The 19,325-nt window shown below is 40.2% G+C and overlaps 1 non-coding gene across 1 annotated transcript; it reads left to right on the top strand.

Moving 5' to 3' along the window:
* The first annotated feature begins 1,575 nt into the window (after positions 1-1,575).
* On the top strand, positions 1,576-1,716 carry LOC112968165. The gene has a single exon (XR_003254268.1). It is a non-coding gene; the product is annotated as a U4 spliceosomal RNA (small nuclear RNA).
* The last annotated feature ends 17,609 nt before the right edge of the window (positions 1,717-19,325 follow it).

Here is a 19,325-nt window from a genome sequence, read left to right as displayed (position 1 = left end):
GACTTTTTATCTGAGGAAAGTGATTGTCAGTTTATTCAAGGCACTTATCATATTTGCAAGAACTAGCACAGATCTCTCACATATTTGGTCTAGGTGCGATAAGAACATTTGTTCTTTATACTTTAGCCCCACTTAAAACCTGTCAAAGACACCAAGTGGTCCTGCAATCTATCATTCACATTTCATTTATGCTGCAGTGCAAGTGAAGTTGGGTGGTTAGCTTCATCAGCCCTTTAAGACCAGATATTATTACAATAGCTGTCCCAGAACAGTCACAGCTCAGAGAGATAGGCAAGATACATATATCATATGACACAATCTGGCCTGTAGAAGAGCAGCTTTGTGCCTCTCCATCAGTCAGAGGTACCCCAAAGACAGTAAAGGTAAGTACTGTAGGTTGAAGCTGAGGCTAGTGCCTCTTAGGCTACATCTGTACCAGTAAATTAAACGGTGCTGGGCTGACTCAGACACAGGCGCTGAACCTTGATCATCTGCACAGATAAATGTCAAGAACTGTTTTGACCCTGGGCAACTTGCGCTCACCCAAACAATTTCCAGGAAGAGTTCATGAGTTAGCACAGGCCAGGGACTCTTCCCATCAGAGCATCTGGCTGCCACCACCCTGGTTTCACAGGGTAATGCATTTAACTGTGTGGATGTGGGCAGTTCAATGCCAGGTGACTTCAGTGGCGGGGAGCTGGGTGTGTTTGATTTACTAATATAGATGTAGCCTTACTGTCTAACAACTTCCTGTGAAGTTGAAAGAGGAAACTTCTGAAGGAGCCCAGCTGGTTCCCATGCCCTGAATCTTCTCTCTGTTAGCTCTGAAAAGCCAGTCTGAATTCTCTGCTAAGGTCTTCAATAACATTGAATAAAAAGGGGATGAGAAGCTACAAAGCAGGCACAATTCTCCAACTTCCAGATTATCAGCTCCAGATCCATCTGCACAGGAAAAAAATATATGCCCAGGTTTCCTTTAATAGATTATGCAGTCTAGTTGGTCACATTTATCACATGGGCTAATGAAAGATTTACTGTCCATAATTAGTCAACCTTAGGCATGAATATTTAGCCCTTATACTGCATTTTTCATTTTCAAAGTGCTTTTCAAACATTACCTAATTAAATATCAGGAACAATTATTTCCAAAGTTACTTTACAGGCACTTTTAAAAAATGAAATAAGCACATTTTAGCATGTATATGGGGATTTTTTTTTTAAACAGAATAGCTTTATTCACAATCCACTGAAGGAATGAAAGCAGTAATAGGATGGAGATTTCCAAACACAGCAAAGTCACAGGCAGTTAGTTCTGTTCCTATTCACACAAAAGCCAGTAACACTGCTTCATTTCTAAAACTTTTCTCTACCTCACATTTTTATTTTGGCTCTGAGAGGCCTCTTTCTTTTTTGTTGAAGAATTGCAAAATTGGGATAAGGGAGAATTAGTTTCTTTGCAAGTTCAGGTGCCACCACTGGACCTGGGGCTCTGATTCACACACTCGGCAGTAACTCATGAGGTCACTCCTGTAAGTCTCACCTCATCTCTTTCACAGAGGTAGCAGAACGAGCCACATGTTCACGCAGCAGGTGCATTATCACCAGCGAGGTCAATCCAAGGCATGATATTTGCTCACTGAAAACTTTTTCTAGTATCCTGCCCTGATGATTAGAAATACAGTCAGTGTTGGCAATTTTTGACAGTCTCTAAGGAGAAAGCTGGTTGTGGTGGCCCATGCCTGTAATCCCAGCTACTCAGGAGGCAGGCAGGTCCCCTGAGCTCTGGGCTGTGGTGTGCATTGCCAGTCAGGTTTCTGCACTACGTTTGACATCTGTGAGATGATCCTGAAAGTGCTCTGGGACACCAGGTTGCCTAAGGAGGGGGGAACCAGCCTGGGTCAGAAACAGAGCAGCACTGTAATCCCACAGGCCAGTTTACCTAGTAATGTGTACTGAAAGTGTTGGTGGCTTAAATTAGTAGGCTAGTTGACCATGGATTTTGACTGAAGAGTGGGGACACATTCCGTCCTGGCATCTCTACTATAGAGACACTCAGAGGTAAGGAGCAGAATGCTGAGGTGATGTGTTAAAGGTATCATGAATCAGGGTTTTGAGAGCTTAACAGCAAGTTCTTATTCTTGCCAGATTCCTTCTCGCATGAATAGCGAAAATAAGATTAACACTGCATAAATAAGCAAACAAGAAAGTGCTGGTTCTATAGGACAGAAAGTGTGRTCTTTTCTCTGAAGAGATAAATAAAATCAAGTTACAAAATATTCTTCATTAAACATTATGAGTTTATGGATCTGTCAATATGACCCAGTATAGGTCTGGGCAGAGATACCTTAACTAGCTCTAAATAAGCCAGCTCCACTACTGGAAGCAATATAGTCAGGCTAAAACAGTATTCTGTACCAGCTCATTAGCCCTGCTGCAAAGTCAGCTATATTAACTCAGATAGTGCATCATACTAATGTCGCTTTGCTTCTTCTGGGGCCCAGGCGGGTTCATTCAGCATGGCTAACTCAGTGCAGCACTTACCTGAGCTCTCCAGGTACACATCAAGGCAGGGGACAGCAACCTTTCAAGGATGGTGTGTACCAGATGGTATCTTTCTTTCCCAGATTAGAGGTTAAACATGCTGGTAGGAACGCTGTGGGATCCATGAGAGGCTGCCTCTTACAGAAACAATATGCTACCATTTTCTATCATCATTAAGTTGCATCTTTACGCAGCAGAAGCTCCCACTGTTTTCAGAACTCAGAGACAGCCAGAAGGTGGGAGCCACCAACGTCTCTCTCCAGATGGCACAGCCCCAAAACCAGCTCTGTGCTAGCCCTACTGGTGTTTTTAGAAATTGACCTCCATGCAGCCACTGGTTTYGGTGCCCCAGATTGTAAAGAGACTGTAAGAGACACAGGAATTCAAAAAAGTTCTGCAAGACTGAAACTTAAGGCTAAGACTTTTCTACGCATATCCTTGAGTCATTTGCTTGGGCACAGCTGCTTTACAGGGAAATTGCAAAATGTGTTTTGCCTTAGAAGTAGGCAATCCTATCTTCAGTTCTCATTGACATAATTCAAGAGTCTTTCATAGGAGTGGTAAAAATTGGGCATGTGTTAGATTGTTGACCTACGTGCCTCAGTTCCCCAGCTGTGAAATGGGAACAATCTTTCCAGCAGGAACACTGCCGAGAGAATTTCATTCCTGCTTATAAAACACCACCACAGTGAAGCGATAATAAGAGATATAGACATATTAGTTTTACCAAACTATTTAAAATATTCAGAGTGGGAAAAATGGGTTAAATCTTCCTTTTGTTTGTACTAGTGTAAATGAGAGAAATTGCATTGAACACAACTCACTTTTTATAGAAAACCTAACTGAAATCAGTCTCTGTGTCTTTCCATGCACTTAAAATGGATAACGGGAATTTTTCTGATCCTACTCACAGCTAAGCTACATTGACCTTATGTCAGAGGACCCATTCATGGAGCACTTTTGTTTTGCAGTTTAGCTGGTTTCAAGGCTCACACAAAGGCCTTGCATGTTTTGATTTGTTTATCTCAGTATCCCCCCTTGGAGAGAGCAACTTGGAGGTTGCATGAGTCTCAGTTTGATAACAATGCCATAAAATAATTTCTGAAACTGTTTTAGAAGCCAAAGCATCAGATATTTTGACATTTAGTCATAATTATGCAGAAAACAAGATAGAAAATGAATTGCATCTACCTGGGTGTGGAGAAGATTTCTGGTGTAAGCTTGCCTCATATTCCTGTATGTTTTTCTTACCTTCCTTATAGGCATAACTATTCCAGAAAAACTACATAGTGTAGATGCGGCTAAAGGCTACACTTCACTGATCACAACTGATTGTGTTACAACGTCTTTCCCTCTAAGGTGGAGGCTACTCAGCTCAGCACCCCTCAGCAGGGACATGATGACTGACAAAGAGTGCTTTCCCAGTCCACTGCAAATGTCAAGTATAATGTGTTAGTTGAACCACCAGACTAGATCAGGCTTCAGCAATGACTGAATCTTAACTATTCTAACTTTCCCTTTCCTAATATCATGTGTTTTACAAGAACCATGACAATCCTCCTGGATTTGTTTGTAAACAGGCCTGACAGACTAAGATGGCTCATTTTGAGCCACTGTATGAAAATGGGGCCCAAGAGAGTATCATCCAGTAGCAGGCCAGTAGCTATGCTTCTAATCACTTCAGAAGAAATCTGTTTTCCCGTAAGTGAACCCTTCAGGATCCCCCCACCTATAGGTCTATGTCCAAAAACAGATGATGGGACAGGGGGACCTCAGGCTGGATCCATATGGCAGTTGTTATGTCCTGTTTCCGAGAGGATAGAAAAGTCAAACTTTCTTTTTCTTTTGATTTAACAGGTTAGGTGATGCCTGAGGTCCAAAATGAGACTGAACTGATCATCTTTTTCTACACTCACTTCCACTCCAGCATGAGTTTGGCAGGCAATATTCTTACATGAAGCCAGTCAGATATTTACACTTTGTACAGTTTGATTTCTGAAACAACATARCTTCAGATCAAGTACTGTGTAACCTTTATTCTAGCTCTAGTATCTCCCATTCATAGCAGTGATGGAAAGAAACTAGAACTGAAGTGAATATGAATGCAAAAGGCAAAATGATAACTGTAATGGTACCTCTCTGGAATAGGTATCTCATGAAACACCAGAGGTAGTGTGCCAAGTATTGCCATACGTTATTAAGCAACTAAAATTTCCCAGGTTTTCCCATAAACAATAGCATTAGTATGTATTTCTGGTAATTTACAAGATATCATACTATAAATGGTCACTAGTTACGATATACAATCCTCTCACCAAGGAGGCTAGGATACTTTTCATCTGCCAAGAATTCTGGACTAGTCAGTATTTCCATGGGAGCTGCTTAACAGCTGTCCATTACTGCATGTCACATTTTGTTACTCTACTCCTAAAGAATCATCCTCTGATTAAGAAGGATAGAAAAATAAGTTGTTATTAAAAGAGACCCAAAGGATCCTGTCCATATCATGAAGCAATGGTTTTAAACTTTCCAAAACAGTTAAAGTATAAATCTTCCAACAGCTATAGGAATTGCATAAAAAAGAGTACAGGAATGCAAGCAAGAAGACATATGCATCCAAGAAGACAAAAAATTGTTACAATGCTGTTTCAAATAGCCACTTTTTTGTTTTATTTTATGACTAGCTGGGATTTTTTTCTCAGCTAGTCCAAGTCAGAAAGAAAAGAATGAAGAGAGAAACATGAAGTCAAAAAATATCCTTCTCTAGCAGAGGTTACTGTAATAGTATGACATGAAATGACTAATAGGGATTGCTGAACCAATACATGAGATTGTTCTAAAATTAAAAATAATGTGTACTTTGTTTTACACTTTCCATGATATTTTTTCCTTATGTTAAAAAAAGAAAAAGAAATAAAAATAGGAAGAAGAATTCCAGCTGGGGATGAAACCTACAGAGCCCCGCAAGCAATTTGAATAATTATAGACTTAGATAAATTGTAGTAAAGCCATTTGTTTCAAAAGTTCTACAACCAATAACTAAACCAACAACAGCCTTTCAGTATAAGAGATCTGTTGCTGGCTTCAGGATTAAGCGCACTGAGCTGCAGCTAGTCATTGGCTAGCCATACACTGTGTAATGAAAAAAACCTTTCCTCCATAAAGRCTGAGATTTCCACACTTCACATACTAGCAAAAAGTGGTATGCATTTGTTTGCCATGTGTACTCAGAAAATAGTGAAGGTACTTTTCTGAAATATCAAAGGCAGTCCTGGTTTTTGTCTGGTATATTCTTTAATTTCCAGAATGTGAGTTGTCCTGTCACCAATCAGTGACAATCCCAGTAATAAACTAATTCTCATAAGTGACCCAATTTATCTTATGAGACTACAAAAGTAGAGGCAGGAGGAAATCTTATATTCATGTTAATGAGGGCCAGGATATCCTTAGCATCCTTGTTTAAAATTTCCCCTCCCACCCTGTTCTTACTGTGTTTGCACCAGCTGGTGACTGCAGGTACCAGGTATCATGCCAAATGTTGGAGCCTTTGCCTTTTCCACAGATGTAAGGTAATGATGTATGGCAAAGCTTCATGTTCAGGGTACCATGAGAATTATTGTGAAGTCTGCTTTATCATTCTTATATGGACAAGACTCATGTAAAAATCCACAATTATGCAGTGATTTCTAGGTCCACTTAGATGCTACAGGGCTCAGCGCAGCTCAGTTTTGCCATAGGGTCTGCCAAACAGTCCTCTTATGGAAGATAGGGAAAGAAATGAAGACATGAGGATTTGATCCACTCACTCGAGTGCTGAGAAGAGGCTTGCATGTGCCAAATATACTAGGGACATCAAATTGTTTAATTAAGCTAAAGGAGACTGGGGAAAACAATGGTACTTCTAGTCAAACTTGTACACAATGTAATGGTTCCATGCGCTACAAACAAACCACAGGTATGTTATAGAAATCACATTGCCACAGCTACAAGTGAACTCTCAGCAAAAGTGGTCCTCCTTATCCTTGCCACTAGCAGAGGCGGACATTTATTTTCTTTCTGTATCTCATTGCATATGCAAACATACATATGTGCACAGCTAGTACATCTAAGCAATGTGTTCAACACTTTCTCACTGTACATGCAGTCAATTCGGTATTCGCCTGTGGCTGCCAGGATCATCACTGAAGTTTGGCTGCCCTCCCCGAAGTCCTGCTGCTTTGGAGGTCTCCACTATTGTACATAAGACGGTTGGGGCAAGGGAACAGATGCTTCTGCAAGGTCCTTTTATCTGGTGGAATGGAAGTGCTGCACAAGTAAATGTATACATACCTGTGAGAGCATTTTCAAATTGTGGTGAGGGTAAAATGCATGATTTCACTTTTCACAGTCAAATTTCTTCTTTCATAGAAGAAAAATAATAGGGTGAAAACTAAATAATAAAATTAAGAAAYTGGGCAACACAGTCGAAGATCTAACTCAATAGAAGTAGAATGTGCCAGTGCAGGAACAATTTACTTGTGTAGGTTGATGGCTTCTTTTGTCATCTGAAATTGGGCATTATTATGACTAACTCAGTGAGGAACTCTGTTTTCAGCAGTGATCAGAACAGCAAAATCAACTACTTGAACTGCTTAACTTTAAAAGGCAGATCTTGGAGACGTCTTAGGAGACTGGAGAAAAGCAAGTACAGCACCACTTTCAGGGTGGGAGAGAAGGAAGCTAGAACCAGGTGGTTATAACATTTCCTATCCTTCTTCTGCTCCTGGAAAGAGGGAAGACACCCTCACATGGCAGTGCAGCCATGACCTGTAATAACAGAATGCTCTGAACACTGTATTTTTGCTGCATTCCTGAAATGAAGAGTTCAACAAGAGGAGCATGGACAAAATTGCAAAATCTGTAGAAGAAATGAATGTAGTAGAAAGAGGGAGATGTGATATACTTGAATTTCAGTAGTGGATAGGTGCAGACCTCTTATGCAGTAGAGGAAGGCTGAGAAGTTTATTGACTTCTCAGTAGTACCATCCAAGCCTCTAAGATGCCAGGAACAATTCAGAGATGACAATAGTGCTAAACAAAGGGCAATTTTAGGTGGGAGCTGGACTGGCATCTAGAGCTAGCATCCTCTAATCTGAGAGACTGTCCCTTCTCCAATAGTTTCTCAGCAACTGCAAAACTCAGAGATGTCAAAGGCATAGACACCCATCCATGCAAAGTGGATATAGCTAGTTAACATAACTTCAGGAATTGATATCCTGCATGAATTTCCCCTTTTCACACTGTGCAGCCTTTCAGGTGTCTCTCTTTCCCAGGCTGTACCTGTGGATGATGAGGGCATGTGCACTTTATATTATCAGCTTTAAAGCTCTGGTTTAACACAGCCAAGGGAACTACTTACCTGCTTAGAGTTAAATGCATGCATTCCTGGACCAGGGCCAAAGTCATCATGTTCAGATCTATGTGCTGTATATTATCAATAGTATATTGACATATTGGAGGAAGGCCAGGAGAGGCAGATCTTTTTGACTTTGTTAACAGGAATGATTTAAGACGGAGAAAGATAAAAGTATAAAGTTTGAGTAACAGAGGAGTAAGGAATGAAGACAGAATAGCAAAGATTAATGTTTCTTTAAGGTGGGATTTGGGATAAAACAGAAGGTAGAGTAGAAAACAGAGGACCACTAAAAAGAAATAAGATGTCTGTCAATGCAATGTATTTAAATATAGGCTAAACTCACAAAGCCTGGACAAAAGTATGTAAACAGAGAATAAGAAACAATGGCAGTAGCCAGACCAGATGATTTAACAGAGCTCTTCTGCCTCCAACTTCTATGACTGTATGAACTTCCTCTAATGTTATTAATTGATAGTACAGTCTCATCATCCATCCAGAGTGTCCATATTTGCAACACCAGACAGGGAGTAGCAAAATATTACTGACAAAAATCACATACCTCAGAAATCTCTGTGAGAAAGGACGTAAAGGGAAATAAATAACAGCTGAAATACTACTGATTACAAACTGAATATTAGGCAGGAGACCAGTATACATTTCTTAGGAAGAAACAGATAGTAGAGGCAGGAAAAAAAATAGAAATTAGAGTTGGAATTGAAAAAGATGGGCCACTAACGCATCCCTGTGTCAGTGAAATTTTCTTCTCTAGAAGGGAAAGTGATCATCATAGTGATGAATGTGATATTAAAATAGAGATTTGATAGTTTTCCAATGTTTTGTCCAATCCACTTTTAATAATTTGTGATACTTTTTCCTTTGTGAACCTGTTCTTCTACATCATTATAGACAATTTCTAGTTATACTCAGACAACATTTTCTACTGCTTACCTTCATCCTGTTATTCCTAGTAGCAATTCTCTGAAAAACCCTAAATAATGTGTCTGTCCTTGCTGTTCACATGATTCATGATTTGAATGTTCATCATGATTTGAAATTTAATTTAATTTAGGCAAGCTATATAAATTTGATTCTTTTAATCTTCTATCATAAATCAATTCTTTTTATCTCTTCATGATGTTAGATCTTCCTTGGTTTATCTGCAATTTCACTGACATCATGAGGTGTCCAGAAAACAATGCATGATTCTATGTATGCCCTCATTCCTGCCAAAAGTTGTAGAGTCTCTGAATAAAGCGAAACACCACAAAAGATTGCTGCCTTTTAACAATGGATTAAGACATGTTCCAGTTCTCCTCCAGAAATCAGAATTTCAACTACTTTCTATGTTTCCATGGTGTAAAAATGATTTGACTGCATTGTAATCATTTAAGACATTTTTGAGCTATACTGATGATACTGCCGGAAGACTTTTTCCCCAAGTGTCAGTGTTGAATTTGCTGCTCATAGTCCTGTATCCTGTACATGGTTGCTGTATAAGCACAACTTGCTAATTAAGGGAAAATCTTCACAAAAGTCGTAGGCCCAGCCTTGCTAGAAACTGGACACTTCCCTTACTGGGCACACTGGATTTTCAGGCAGACTAGTAAGCAGTGCTTTCTTTGTTCTCTAAACAGAGGGAGCCTGGGGCAGACTCTCCTGCTTATTCTGAAGACAGCTCTGTTTTTTGAAACCTTCCTCTGAATCATCTACATAGAAAAAATCCCCAAACACCTGTTTGGCTTTAAATACGTGAATAGAGCAGTGCCCTCAATGGGAAAATCCAGATGCTTAAATTTGACTATACATTAAATTGCCTTTTTAAATCAGGGCCTAAAGACAAAGGAAACAGTTCATAAAGTGTATCAACAGCAGAGAGCCATTGACTGAAATTAACTCAAACATTTTAGCCTGGCTATTTATTTATCTTAATATTCACACAGAACTGTAAGTCCTGCAGTGAGAATTACTGCAATATTATGATATGCAAGAATAGCCTCCTGATACTTTCTGCATCTAAAAGTGGGAATCTCATAAGGAAATTTGATCTTGAAAGATTTTTAGTCTGATTTCTAGACCAAAGTACTCTGTTGTGCTTTTGGGTCAACTTCCAGATTTTTGGATACCTCCTTCCAAGGTTTGCCAACCACTGTTAATGTAATGATCACAGTTTTAGTTTTAAGCATTTACTAAAAAGAAAAAGAAGAAAATGAAAGAATTTTCCTGGAGGGGAGGGGAAAAAAAAAAAAACAAAACAAAAAAAACAGCTCCACAGATTCACCAGCATCAGTTAGTTTATAGCAGGGAAACCCAAATATTTTTCATGTTGCCCTTAATTCCTCAGCCACAGCTGTCATTTCCCTACCACTCCCCATCGGTTTCACACTGAGGTTGTATTATAAGACTGAGTGGGGACGTGCAAATCAGGCAAACATCCCTGGAAAAATGCTTGGCAAATCTGGCTTTTCAGTTTTATATTCACTTGCCAATAAATATTCCCTCATCCCCCAAGCCCTCCCTCTGCCATGCCTAATTTAATTTCAAAAGTCAGAAGCTTAACAGGGACATAAGCTTTCTAAACATGCTGTCATCTAACAAGGAATGTGAATTCAAACCTTATAATTATGATTTTCTTTAGGTGCAGAAAAAGGCTGCTCAATCTTCTAGATATTCTTGTCCCCAAGTGCTAATACAATGACAGGCTTTACATGGCTTGTGGGGACACTTTCCCCAAAAAAACAAATATCAGGGTTTTTCACAACCCTGCCTTGCCAATGAGACATGAGGCTTTTGTCTCCGATGCCAGTGGTTCTGAGTTGTATAAATATTCCACATTTCAATGCAGCAGGAAGCTGAATGACTCTGTAGTGAGCTCAGGGCAAATGAGAGTTACTGACCTGCCATTTCTGTAGCTCTGTTATTTTATCTCTCAAAGGGGACTTGCATACACTGAATTTTCAGTTTTTAACTAAAAATAAATCATTCACTCTCAAAGACATTCCCTTTGCAGCTTCCATTTATTCAAGTCTTTAGGACCTTCAGGAAACACATTTTATGAGTGTGAATACATATGTGCATGTTTGGGAGAGAAGAAGGGAAATGACAAAGCTATCACTAATTTTAATCACTAATTTTGAAATGGTTGGTGAGACCGGACTATCCTCTTTAAACAAAAGCATTTTACGCTTTTTTTCCCTTCTGCTGAGGAATTCTTGCTTAAAGTAAGACTTAAAGATTTGCCAATAGCCCACAGTAAATACTTTTTTTTTTTCTTTTTGTACTACCATGATGACTGGCCTTCTTTCCCCTTCAGTAATCACTGTCTAAAAAAAGAAAACCTCCAGGAGCACTTCGCTTCTGTCCCTTCCCCCTGGCAGAATGCCCAGCCTCAGTATGATGCTTTAAACCCTTCCCCCGACAGATACAAGGTTTCCACCACATTATTATCCTGCACAGTACAAGGGGGGAGGCAGGGCTGTGGGATATGATACCATTCATGCAGACCTACACTGAGACAGCTCTTTAGAGTATCCAATGCTTTCCATTTTACACATGTGCATGCATGTGACGCATATATGCACATATATATATATATATGCATATATATACCCATGCAACAGAAATCTTTCGGTGTAGCAAATTTCATAGTTGCCTTGGGTAAGAGGACTCTGCCACAAGGAAAACATAATGAATATACAATGAGTTCAGACTGCCAGGCAGTCTAAAATGCATGTGTATGTATCATGTGCACAAGTTAGTGCTCTGTTTTAATGGAAATTCAGTAGTAATTCCAGTAGGCTGAGAATCACAGCCAAAAAAGGAACAATAAAGAGTCTTTCTATTGTTGTGCAATGGGCAAGTTCTCAAGTAAACATTCCAGGTCAGATACTACATTTGTTGCACAATGAAGCTGATGGGAATTGTGATGTACAAGAATTCAGGATCATATCCTGGATAAACAGTGCTGTCATCCTCTCTAGCAGTTCTGCATATAGGTGACCAGCAGATGAAGGCTGCATTATTCAGGACATTTGGATGGAAAAATTAAAGTCAGATTTACTGCAAGGAATCCTTTCAGTGCTGTAGCTTTATCAGTCACCCAGAGAATCAATATGTTTTTGCTCTATCACTTTTACTGCTGCAGTAAGGCAAAGATCTTTTGTGATAAACTGTGGTTTATTTTTTCATTCTTGTTCCCAAGTGAGCAGTCCACACAAGTCATTCAAAGCTAAGTGTCTTGCTTGCTTCCTTGCAGCCCAGTTCTAGTTTTCTGGGCATTAGCTCAAAGAAATTGCCCAGAAAAGCTAAATAAGACTGTGTTCTCCTTGAGCGGAAGGTAATAACATAAAACAATTTAGTCTGATACCTTTATTTTTTTTTACTTGCTCATTGCACAGTTTCAGTGGAAACCAAAATAAATACAGACACAAGTGTATCTATCTAGAATTAAAATAACCTGTGAAATGTCACTGGATGAGTAGATACAGTTATACTGTTTATCCAGGGAAACACTGAGCTGTGGTCAGTGACACCAAATGTTCAGAAGCAGCACTGGATTAAACTGTTCCTGCCCCCCCACACACACACACACTCCCCGATGCTTGTTCCTGTTTCCGTCACCACATCTATTTGTGAGGTTGCACTGCGAACCATAGCAGGAAACTGATCCAATTAAAAAATAAAATAAAATAAAATAAAATAAAATAAAATAAAATAAAATAAAAAAACAATAGAGATGGGAGCAGAGAGGCAAAAACAACTGCTGAGGCCAGAACTGCCACTGTTTTTTATCATCAAATCACTGTCTTAGGCTACATTTCCACGTGGCTTTTAGATGCAGCATAAGATACTGTCATGTTACACAATGTGTCTCCTTCCACAAACAGCTACATCCCCTCCATTTGTGCCAACTTAACTGCTTGCACGGTTGTACCCTAAGCTGGATCTAAGAACGGATCTGCCTTGAAAGGTTGTTTTTTTAAGGGTTTGGGATTTCCTGGAAAGAAGGTGCTGGGGTCAGGGTTGGTTTGGTTTTTAAATGGATCACTTGATAGACCTGGCTGAGAGTGCAGCGCTGCAAGCGAAAGGAGCAACGCCTGCTCAGGGGAAGGAAAGCGAGCCGGGAGCTGAGGGCAAGGTGGGAGACAGAGCTTCCACCCACTGAGCGCTCCTGAGCAACCCCAGCCTCAACGTGCACTTTCAGGGAGCACATGCACACACTGACTTACAGGCACCATGTGCTCAATGAAGTTGAACACCATCATTTTGCTGTGCACATGAACCAAGCCCTTAAGAGACCTTGTACACAGGCAAACCTGCCGCTGTGTTCAGTTTCCACCATTATTAGGACATGATCGATAGCGCAACTAAAGCTTGAACTTCGGGATAGCTGGGAAACTGCTGCATACAGCAAAAGTGCTTTTCAAGTCATTTATCAGAGCCTTGGGGCTGAGCCAATTAGCAAACCAGGTGAGAAACCTGACCACACCTTTTGCATTTTGGGCCAAGTGCATTCAGATGCCTGTGTAAGGTGAGGATATAAAACTAAATGTTGACACTGCCTTCAGTCAATCAAATCTTGTAGTTAAATAAGAAGGATGCCTTGGCCAAGACCTAGTCGACCCAGATTTCAAGACTGTGCAAATACTGTAATCCTGTTTATCTGCTACCTCTCTCAGGGAAAAGCAAATCCTCAGTGGATTCTCAAAGCCCTTCCTCTGTTTGTAAGAATTACATTTAGCCACCTAAAGAGCAGAGACAAAGCCAGTTCTATGGCTAGTTACCAACAGCTTGAATTCCAAATATCAAATACTTGCAGCAAACTGCTTGCAACAGGATGTGAGAGAGGAGACAGTGGCAAGAAATTTTAAAAATGAATGCATTTGGGGAAAAAAAAAGGGGGGCCTGCTCTCACACATTCTGAGAGCAAAGGAAAAAACTAAATTCCCTGTATAAGCGATCAGCTCAAAGAGGGTATAACATTAGTTAGAGATCCCAGTCCCTCTAAAGCAGATGTGAGGCAGAACAGGGTTACAATTACAGGGACTCACATATCCACAGAAACAAATGTCTAGTCATAAGTAGCGTTCATTATCTTCACTGTAAATCTAGTATTTATTTAAACATGAAGTTTTTCATTGTTATAACTACTATTGCTACTACAGATTCTAACCATGTGAAACAACATTGACTAAGCAGAGAAAGAAGGAGCTATGAAATTAAGACCAGCAACAAAGTGATCCATGTACCACTAAAATGTGCAAAAGTTAAGACTGAACCCTTTTGCAAGAGAATTACATCAGGAATGTGAAATAAAAGTTCTCCCTCATCTGTAGTAAAATCTCCCTCATGTAGCCTGCCTGCCATTAAGTACCCAGCACAGAGCTGGGGGAAGCATGCTGAATATGTCTCCTCCTCCAGTGGGAATGTGTGCACATTTAGCAGGCCTTCAGGCAAGGAGGGAGGGGAGACAGGAGACCAAAAAATTCAAGTCAGTTCCTCTTGCTTCAAAATCCTGAGCATTGTCCCATTCTTCCATAATAAACAGTGCTTGTAGCTACTTCCGTAAAATGCAGATGTGAAATATCCTTTTTTTGCCTTTTTTCTTTTCAGGACTCAGAAGGGTCCAGCAAACCAATGTAATGCTAGCCTGTTTTAGACTGTGCAAAGCATGTTTACCAAGGCTGAAAGGAATTTAGTACATACTCCCTCCCCCAGGATCTGCAGGGCCTGAGAAGGGCTGGACCACTCAGGGGAAGAACCAGAGAAGTTAAGAAAGAGAACTATTACGGAGACAACTTTGTCTAACATACCTCCTTTTATTTTCTTCTTTAACGGCTGGGCACACTAAAAGCACATTTTTCATTTAAATTAGTTCCCTGGATAAATTGCCATTGTTGCTTTAAAAATAAATGGTTTTGTTAAGATTCCCCCTCCCCCCCTCCAAAAAAAAAAAGGTGCAGACAGGGAATAGATTTCCTTTTAATCGTTGATCTGTTGTGGAGTGCACTTTTTTTTTTTTTTTTAACCCAAACCATTTAAGTCATTTGGTTAGTGCTGCAGCCACAAAATCAGTGATATCAGTGAAACTGAAAAGTGCCACGAAGTGAGGCAGGGGTGCTAACAAATAGCCAGGGGCATGAAACAGGAAAAATGCGACTCAATCTCAGTAGACCAGATGAATCTCCCTTCAGAAGTGCTTGTCTCCATCAATTATAGATGGAGCCCGGCCAATCAGCCAAGATTAGACACCTGATTCTTCGCTGCCTGGCAGCTAGAAGCAGTAGTTGAGGGTAAGAGAAGTGGTAGTTTTAGGAGTCATTTCAAAATTTTACACATCTAAGGAACACAGTAGCTCAGATACAGATGTTCTACATGACCTTGATCTCATAAGGCACTGTGCCTTTCTGTTCTCCTGAAGACAGGGGATTCAGTGTCCAGAAAACGCTCTGCATCTTTGCAACATCAGATCCTGAATCTCAACAGGGAAAAAAAAAATCTGAATTTTGCAGTCATACCAGAGCTCTTTTTAACTTAATACAAACTTCACATATGCAAACTGAAACTTGTTTGCATGGCAGAGGTTAATTTATTACAGGCTGGAATACTATGTTCTGTGTTCGGTAAATTTTTGCTTCAGCTGTCCACGAGATATTTTCCAAGGGTATAAATTAGACTCTGCTCTTGTATTAGGATCTAGTGGACAGATATCCTAAGACCATCAGATTCTCACTGACTCATTTAAATGGGTGTCCACACTGGTACAGAATTTGGTCTGCCTAGCTGTGTGTATATATTTTGACTTAGTCTCAGTCCCAGCACTAGCTATGCATTTGCATACAGTTATGACTGATTCATCAGATGAGCTATTCATGCTTTACCTGAAAGGAAATTTGTTATAAAGTCAAGCACCATTATGTTGTGTTTGACTATAGCAGTGGCAGGGTGCTAAGACATGTGAAGTGTGTTTGCTTGCAGGTGTTCATATTACTTTAACCACTTGGCCTGCCTGTTAGGATGGGATTCAGCCTAAAAATTACTGTACATTCCTTTAGGGAGAGAAATAGGTTTTTCATCTGCTCTATTTTAGACACCTACCTTAAAATGAGATGAATCACTTTCTGAAAGTGTCTTTATCTCTCCATGAAGTGTACAGAGTGTCTTAGACTACTGTTAGACCATAAGTTAGAAAAGAAGAAGCCTTCCACTACCATTGCTTTTTACTATTGAAGCACACTATTGTGAACACTCCATCTAAATAATTGTATTTATACAACAGCTACAAATTGCTATAACTCTTATTACAAGCTTACCACAATTCCCCCAAGTGAATCATCATCATCTCAAGATTAACTTCAGTACTGCACAGTAACTGTACCCAAGTCTAGTGGTAATTTGTGCTTTCCCCAATTTGTGCTTTTATCATATTCTCAACAGCTTCCTTTCTGTAGGTTCACATTTACTGGCCATAGTAAATGAGCATGATATATTTAACTATGGAGGAATAAATAATGCATAAAAAGCCTTTTTGTGACTACTCAAATCATATTTTCAACAGATGTACACAAAGTCACATTCACGCAGTCCTTCTTTCTTCACTTTCACTGTAACATACATGAAATACTCACAGAAAACACAATGTGAGGTTGTACACTGGAATTCCCTCTGAACTTCTTAATTTTGCTGCCTGCTGCCAGTAGGAATAACGCTGCTGTGAGTTTTCTTCATCAGAGCTAAAAAACAGAAACAATATTATATATATCAAGAATTACAGTTGGCAGGCACCAAACAAAGCACAAATTAACACAAGCCATGGAGCTTAAAATATGATCAGCTTGAGTCATTTCAAGACAGTAAATCCACAAATTACATGCCCAAACAGTTCTTAGCACAGTGGGGCAATAATGTTAGTTGGGATCCCTATATGCTTTCACCATCTAAAAAATACGAATGGTAACGATAGCCAGAAGGATAGGATATTTTGTTCACAGATATTCTGTTAACAGAAACCAAGGAATCTTATTGGTACCAGCAGTGATATTAACTATTTGCTCAGTGGTATTTATAGAATAACGCCCTAAGGACCTCTAAAAAAACCCCATTTTTGAAAATAAAAGGATTTCATTTCCTTTTAAGTCCATTAATGTTTTCTAGTTCACTATCTATCCTTTTAATCTGAAAACCCTTTTTCCAGCCATTACAGCTTAAATGTGCAAAGACAGAAAACAAGTGGCTCTTTTGCACTGCTCCTAGAACAACAAACAAAAACGGGAACCAGGGGAGGCTGCCACCTCAGTAATAAGCATGTGCAACCTTTTGTTGGGTTAATAATAGTCAAGCATGCAAAACCTGTCAAAAAAAGCTGAAGGTCTCTTCTCTGCGACACTCTGAGGTCTTGGAGGTTTGTACTCTTTCTGTTTCAGTGTGACATGCATTGTCTTTTTTGGCACTGTGATTATCTTTGCCTCATTGTCTGCCGCAGGAAAAGATATCATTTACGGTGCCACCTTTGTGACTCTTTAGGTATCAGATAACCTGCTTAATGCTGGCTTTCCAGATGTTGAGAAATCAGGACTTTACAGCCATGTGGGACATTTGTGGCAGTGCATCCACTCTCAGAAAGGTTTTTTTCCCCTTCCCCTCTCATAGTACATCAGCTTTACTGAAAAACATGCCAGTTAGACAAGAGAAGGCAAAAGTAGCACAGCTGTTATTTCACTGTTTGTGTTCTTTTTTCCTCTCACCCTCTCCAGAGATCCCCTGCCTTAGTTTTTCTCCATCATTGCACCAGATTTATTGCTCCAGTAAATTTCTGCAAAAGGAGTAAAAGAAGGTACTTGAAGACCCTGGGGACTACCAGCATGCCACGCCCTGCCTGCTCGGCACAGCGTCGTAACAAAAGTGTTATGGAGGGTTCAATTCTTTTGCCAGCGCTAAGCCAGAGCCAGCAGTGAGTAATGGAGGGGGTGGGGAAAAGGCAGGAAGGAAGAGTACGTGCATTGGAAGGGCAAGATGGAAGAAACCTCTGGAAAGAAAAGGGAAGCAGGGCTGGGAATATTCTTGGCCCCCAGGAGGTGTGGATAGCAGGAGGAGGAGCAAAGGAGTGAGGCAAGGGCTTGCAGCGCTGCTGTTTAACAGCATGCACATAAGGGGCCTGCTCACTGCTGGGGGATAGAAGGGGGCTATCCCATCCCTTACATCCTTTTGTTTGACATTGATTTCAAGCGAAGCATTCTTTCTCTCTTTTTTCAGATGTTATTTAGCTTGGCTGTGTGCTGTAGTTGAATACAGTGCATGATGATTTTACCTCTTTTGCCACACTAATTTGCACACTGAAAGGAGGAGAGGTGTAGAGATCATGTGAGATGAGCCATGGAAATGTCACAACACGCTCAAAACGTTACTTAGCACCACTGCATACTTCGCTGAAAATCTGACAATCCCCATTCTCACATTGCACTTCATTTAAATCTGACATTCCAGTTACCTGGAGCAAGTGCTTTGATGAAGAGAAACTTGGAGGGTAATCCAGCAGGACACATTAAACTGTTACAAGCCATAAAACATCTGCACCCAATGGCAAGCTATAAAGCTGAATGGATAAAGCTATTAAATGCATAGCATTGCTGGACTGAATTCTTCCCCTTGTGAACACACTCAGCTGGTTCACACACAAAAGGTTTTCCCATGATTGTATCACGTGCAGCTCGTATGATTATAATTTCCAATAAGGAGGATTGCTAGCAAGAGTTCAGTTAGGACAAGTTTGCATGCTTCTGGTGAACACAAAACAGAGTGGCATATAAGATTCCTCCAGTATTTATTGAGCATATAATGTGAGATGTCTTTTCCCATCTTGTCTGCCATACAACTTTATAAAATGATGAAAGCACCAAGAATAAGACAAAATGAAATACTACAGTTGTAGAATGTAGAAATGCTAATACTAAGGTTGTAGAATGGAAAAAGCCACCAGTGCAAGAAAACTATATATTTTAGAAAGCCATGGTACTTCTGAGTGTCAACTCTTTTTATTCCATTGTTACTGCTGTGCACAGAAATGAAAAGGAGAGAATGGGTGATGCCCAGGTCCAGCTCTGCTCTGCAGTTCAGCAGACCCTCCAGGGACCTGCCTGGGCTCAAGAAAACATCCTACACAGGCCCTGGTTAGTAAAGAACAGGCAGAATGCAGTGTGAAAGGGTCCTGTCCTCTTTATATAGAGGATGTTATTTTCTTTGCTGGCTGAGACTAAATGGACGTTGGCATAGGTTCCTTTCCAACAGCCTTACACAGACTATGAAGTCTCCCACCCAAGGGTGAATCCTTGGGACCAAATCTATTTTTTTAAGGAGGAGTCAAAAGCAGTCCTTAGAGGGGAAGGAACAGAGCCGC

The sequence above is a fragment of the Apteryx rowi genome, unplaced genomic scaffold (genome assembly GCF_003343035.1).
Source record: "Apteryx rowi isolate R43461 unplaced genomic scaffold, aptRow1 scaffold_303, whole genome shotgun sequence".
NCBI lineage: Eukaryota > Metazoa > Chordata > Aves > Apterygiformes > Apterygidae > Apteryx > Apteryx rowi.
Note: the sequence above shows the minus strand (reverse complement) of the source record. Positions and strands in the feature narration are given on the sequence as shown.